We start from the raw sequence: 5,528 nt of genomic DNA on the forward strand, positions 1-5,528 counted from the left end.
AAACCCAAAATGCCATTTTTCATCTTACCACAGCTTTAAACATTCTTTACATCTTTCTGGTACCCTCTGAACTATGTCCTTGGAAGCTGCTGCTTCAGCTCCAACTGTTTCTGTTGTTAGCTCTGAGAAGCTCTGCAGTGTCTGGCTGGGTCAGGGTGGTGCTGCCCACACCAGAGCAATGGGAATGGCAGGTCTGATTAATTCCTCCCAGCAGACATAATCTGCCTTGCTCAAAAGGCTGGAAAATAAGTGTTAGTAATCTTTTTATGCTTCCTTTTGTGCCAGTGCTGCAGCCACACTGTGGGTCTGCCCCTGTGCCAGAGCTGGCACAATTAATTGTACCTTCTCAAGAAAGCTTTCCAGGTGTGCTCCTCACACTGGGAATACTCCTCTATCTACATGAAATGTTTGTTGAATTCCTTTATTCTGCTGCCATATTCTCCTTCGTGCAGGGGCTGGAACAGAAGTGAGAGGCTGGGCTGAAGGACTGGCCTAAGCTAACAGAAAGATGGTAAAAGCCATCATGAACTGCTCCTCACTGTGCCAGGTCCCAGGGGATTGTCCCCTTTTCTCAGCTGCTGACAGCAGCAGGAAGCACAGGTCCAGGCAAATATACAGTGGGATTTTGAATTCATTTATCCTGACTATTAGGAAATCATTAGGTCACTTGGATCAGAGAAAGCAACACTGAGGTTTGGAGGGCAGAGTTTTGAAGCAACCAAAGATGTTGCACTTTTCCTGAGGTACAAACTGCTTTCAGAATACCTGGAGTGTTATGACCAGTACTGTGTCTTTGTCACAGTGTTGCTTTGGCCTTGGGCATTTGATTTTAAGAATTATGTGTCTTGAGTAAAGAGAAAAAAATTTTAAAAATGCCTTGGTAAAGCTTTCCAAAATAGAATTTTAATTAGCTTATCTATTAATCATACTTTCACCAATAGTAAGTAAGTGGGCTCTTTTCTCAGAGAGACTGACTTATGTAGATTTGACAACTCAGTGCAAAGGTGCCTGGGTTTACGATTTCTGAATGACATTGAGATGTATCTGAAAAGTCTTAACAGCAGCACCATGGGGGCTACAACACAAAGCCATAAAATATTAACTACCATTATTTGTAATATCTTGACATAGCAAAATTACTAAATTGTTGGTTCTTTTGTTTCAGCTACCTAAAGCCTCATCTTGCATCATTGCTGCATTTTCAGTCCCTTTGAGCTAAGTGAAATTTTGCCATTTCCTTCACTCTCAAGAAAAGAAAGATGCATGTCAGAAATGAAGTTTAGGTTTGGTGAAATTAAATTAATGATGTCATAGATGCTGACAGTACTAGAAAGTGTGAGGGGTTTTTTGTTTTTTTGGGTTTTTTTTTTTTTTTTTTGTTGTTGGTTTGGTTTGGTTTTTTGTTTGGTTTTGTTTGTTTGTTTGTTTGTTTGCTTTTTTGTTTTCTTCATCTTTTTACTTAGAACAGATAAACAAAGGAGGGCATTACTTATTCAATTTTTTTGGGGGGGGAGGAAGTGGGTGGATATTTAGTAAATGGAAAACTGGACAAAGGATTCCTGTTAACAGATGTAATCTAAAATTATATGTAAAAATGGTCTAAAATAGATAAGCCAAACAGAATATATGTTTCTGGTGTTTGTTTATCATTTTGGAAATGGCAATTACATGTGGGAGCATCTTCTGGGATGCTTTAGTTCAGTTTTTAACTATGGCAAAAATATCTGGAGGGGATAAGAAACCATTATTATGAAAAACATATCTGCAATTTAAATCTCATTTCTAAATTACAGGGAGGTGTAGTCAAAACTGTTGTAGTGGTTTTGGTTGCCAGCTCCTTTTAGGATTAAATTTCATTAATGGGTATAACTATATCTGGAAAGAGAGACATGAAGATGAATCAGGTGTTACAAAATATTTCAGTAGCACTTCAGTCAGAGAATTTTTCCAAGCCTTTTTCAAGCTTTACAGTCTCATGAATATATGTCCAGTATTTGTCTGCCTAAGTTGGTTTTTCTGTTTCTAATCACAGACATTTGCTTTCATCTAAAAATAAAGGGATGAATCCTCCATGTGAAATAGATTAGCATGATCACAGACCTATAAAATCTGGAAAAATTAGTTACATGCTGCATCTACTTTATATTAACAACTGTGTTACATGCAGATTATTAATATTAGTGTTTGGATAGTTTTATTGTAGTGATGCACTGCAGTGTAAAATCTTCCTCTCCTTCCTCTGAGAAATGAAACTCTAAAGCCAAAGATGGCAGCTCAGGGAAGGGAGGGCTTTGTGAGCCTTGATAATATAAAGAGAAGTTGCAGAGCAATTTGGATTTGAGTTAGATCTAAAAGAGGAGAGAGCATTTGCTTTTGTCACATAAGAAGGTGCTGTCTATCCTCACTGGGAGCTGTAGGTTTGAAACAGCTGATTTGAGAAAAACCTCTAACCACAAAATGAGGGGGAAACCGCAAAATGAGGGGAACAGCGGAAGGGGAGGAAGTACTGGTGCTGCTCTTGGGCGGGGAGGCAAAGAAATTTGGCTGAGCTGCTCAAGATGATGGGATGTTCTGACACATGATCTGGAAAGCCCATATGATTTTGAGCAGCAGCCAAGTTAAGGAAAAGTCTCGTGGTTTTCAGTGCAGTCTGAGCTACAGTGCATAGTTTTTGAGCTAAGGTGTTTTGATTGGGTTCTCTGTAATTGTATTATTCCCTGCAATTCCAAGAATAATTTGGTTATGAGCTGGGAGTGCCTTGGGCAGCTGCCTTCAATTTGGTGATCTCTTATTTCCAAAAGAGGGATTGTGGAGCATTTTTTGTTCTATTTGGGTCCTGGTTTTTCCTCAGGTTACGGAAGCCAGGCAGGGTTTGCTGAAGAGTGGGGCTTGTTTTGCTTTTGCTCACGTTCATGAGTGAATGAGAAAACTAAAGGAGGAAGTAGAAAGACCAAGGAGTATTAGGAAAAGTGAAAGGGAAATAGATTGGTGGAGTTTCACTTTTCCATCCCTGAGAAAAGCCCACCAGGAGAGAGAGGACTCCCTGTCTCCTACCATCAGGCAGAAGGAGGACACCTGGTGGATGCAGGGGAGTGGAAATGGCTCCCTACTCGAGGATGTAACAAAAATTCCTCTCGGCCCCATCACCTACCCAGGTGCCACTTCAGAATAGGTCTGAGGCCCTGGATCCAGAGTCAGCCAGATGATGTAGAAGAAAATTATCTGTCCAGGGAGCCTCCCAATTACACTTGGTCTGTCAGAGGGACCACTACCTCTAGCATTAAAAAGAAAAGCAGGGCAGTCCTAGTGGATGACTCCCTTCTGAGGGGGACAGAGGGCCCCATGTGTCAACCACACCCATCCCACAGGGAGATCTGCTGCCTCCCTGGGGCCTGGGTTTGGGATATCACTGAGAGACTGCCTGGGCTGATTCAGCCCTCTGATTATTACCCGCTGCTGATACTCCAGGCTGGCAGTGATGAGACTGGAAAGAAGAGTGTCAGGGTAATTAAAAGGGCACTGGATCAAGTGGTTGATAGGGCAGGAGCACAGGTGGTGTTCTGCTCAGTCCCTTTGGTCACAGGGATAAATGATGAAAGGAACAGGAGAACCCACATTACCAACAAGTGGCTCAAGGGTTGGTGTCATTGGCAGAATTTTGGGCTCTTTGATCATGGGGCAACTTTCACAGCACCTGGCCTGCTAGAGCCAGATGGGCTTCATCTATCAAGGGCAAAGGATTCTAGCCCATGAATTAGCAAGGCTGATTGAGAGGGCTTTAAATTCGTTTAGAAGGGGGAAGGGGATGCAGCTGGGCTGTCTGGAAGCAGGCCCGAGGGTGATAAGCCTGAGACAGGAGTGAAATCAGCAGCCCAGCTGAGGTGCGTGTACACTGGTGCACACAGCATGGGTAACAAACAAGAAGAGCTGGAGGCCACGGTGCAGCAGCAGAGCTGTGATGTAGCTGCCATCACAGAAATGTGGTGGGATGACTCACATGGCTGGAGTCCTGCACTGCTACAAGCTCTCAGGAGAGACGGGAGAGAGAGAAGAGGTGAAGGAGAGGTTCTTTGTCTTAGGGAGGATCTCAACACTGTGGGAGTTGAGATTATTGATGATAAAGTCAAGTAAGAATGTGTAAGAATGAGGAGGAAGGCCAACAAGGAAGGCATCCTACTGGGAGTCTGTTATCATCCACCCAACCAGGAAGAAGAGATGGACAACTTATTCTGTAAGCAACTGGAGAATGTTTCAGGATCACCAGCCCTTGTTCTTGTAGGTGATTTTAACCTACCAGACATCTGGGAACATAACACAGCAGAGAAGAGGTCATCCAGGAGGTTCTTAGAGTGTGTGGAGGACAACTTTTTGTCACAGCTGGTGAGTGAGCCAGCCTGGGGAGGGACTATGCTAGACCTGCTGTTTGCAAAGAGATGGGCTGGTGGGAGACATGGGGTTGGAGGCCCTCTGGGGCACAGTGATCATGAAATTATAAAGTTCTCAATATTTGGTGAAGCAAGGAAGGGCATCAACAAAACTTCCCCACTGGACTTCCAGAGGGCAGACTTTGGCTTATTCAAGAGACTTATTTTGAGTGTTCCGTGGAAAGCAGCCCTTAAAAACAAAGGAGTCCAGGAAGGATGGACATGCTTCAAAACAGAATTCTTGAAGGCACAGGAACAGACTGTCCCCGTGTGTCAAAAGATGAGCCAATGAGGAAAACAACTCAGTTTATACTGAGTGCCATCCCATGGCACCTCCAGAGTGGCCAGGGTATCAGACCCAGCCAGCGTGAGTTTAGGAGAGGCAGGTCCCACCTGACCAACCTGATCTCCTTTTATGACCAGGTGACCCACCTGGTGGATGCAGGAAAGGCTGTGGATGTTGTGTGCCTGGACTTCAGCAAGGCCTTTGCCACTGTCTCCCACAGCACAGCCCTGGAAAAGCTGCAGCCCAGGGCTTGGACAGGAGCACTCTGTGCTGGGTTCAGAACTGGCTGCATGGCCGGGCCCAGAGAGTGCTGGTGAGGGTGCTGCATCCAGCTGGGGGCAGCCACCAGGGGTGTCCTCAGGGGTCTGTGTGGGGCCAGTTCTGTTCAATGTTTTTATTGATGGTATGGATGAGGGGATTGAGCCCTTCATTGGTAAATTTGCAGATGACACTAAGCTGGGAGAGTGTGTCGATCTGTTGGAAGACAGGAGGGCTTTGCAGAGAGACCTGGATCGGTTGGATGGATGAGCAGAGTCCAGTGGGATGGAGTTTAATAAATCCAAGTGCCAAGTCCTGCATTTTGACCACAATAACCCCCTGCAGCATTATAGGCTGGGGACACTGCAGTTGGACAGTGCCCAGGCAGAAAGGGCCCTGGGGGCACTGGCTGACATGAACATGAGCCAGCAGTGTGCCCAGGTGGCCAAGAAGGCCAAGGGCTCCTGGCCTGTGTCAGGAGCAGTGTGGCCAGCAGGAGCAGGGAGGTCATTCTGCCCCTGCCCTGGGCACTGGTGAGGCCACACCTTGAGTGCTGTGCC

Source organism: Melospiza georgiana, chromosome 2 (genome assembly GCF_028018845.1).
Source record: "Melospiza georgiana isolate bMelGeo1 chromosome 2, bMelGeo1.pri, whole genome shotgun sequence".
NCBI classification, from domain to species: Eukaryota; Metazoa; Chordata; class Aves; order Passeriformes; family Passerellidae; genus Melospiza; species Melospiza georgiana.